Here is an 895-nt window from a genome sequence, read left to right on the forward strand (position 1 = left end):
GAAAGGAGATAGGGAAAGGAATTAAACTTAAACTTTTCTTTCATCAACAACTCCCTTCTCAAAGGATGTTGCTAAATGTCTTAGTCTTTTTCTTTGGTCCTTCATATTATAATATATATACATATACATATATATATTATTTTTCCTTCATTCCTAACTTTCCAAACCTTAACCTTTATCCTACTCCACCACCCATCACCACCAACTTCGGCTACAACCACCAGCTCTATGCGACCCGTCAACCCTTCCCCAACTACCTTGCTTCTTTCCAGCCTTGCACAACCTCTCTTTGCTCTTTTCTAGCCTGTTTACCTTTTGTTGTGATCACTACACTTACATCTCCTTACCCCCTAACAACTATCATCGCAACCTCTACACTCTTTACAATCTCTTTTTCTCCTGTCTCTCTTTGTTACGATCTCTATTTGTTCCGTTCTTTGTTAGTAGTGTCTAAGTGGTTAAAAGGGATTGGGCTAGTTATGGAAAGGAGTAGGGGAGTTACCAGTGGAAGATGGGGGCTAGAGGAGGCTAATCGGAGGTACGGATGAGGGTTACCTAAGGAAGGTTCGGATGATGGTGGATGCTTATAGAAAAAAAGAAAAAGAAAAAGAAAAAGAAAGGAAAGGGAAACTTTTTTGCATGTGCGAGTCAAAAGAAAAAGTGTGACGATACTTAGCAATATCTTTTTAAATTCATAACCCGAATATAGCCGCTTTTCAAATTCATGACCCAAACATAGCTGGTTAAGAGGATCATATTGCCACATTGGGTAAGGGTAGATTTATGATCTTGAAGAAGGAATGACAATGCATTCAATTCAGCCCAAGGATCACATTAAACCGTCAGGCCCAACAAGCTAAGTGGGCCACCAGCCCAATTAACAGACCTAGTTCAT

The sequence above is a fragment of the Camellia sinensis genome, chromosome 4, assembly GCF_055761805.1.
Source record: "Camellia sinensis isolate YWXY chromosome 4, ASM5576180v1, whole genome shotgun sequence".
NCBI lineage: Eukaryota > Viridiplantae > Streptophyta > Magnoliopsida > Ericales > Theaceae > Camellia > Camellia sinensis.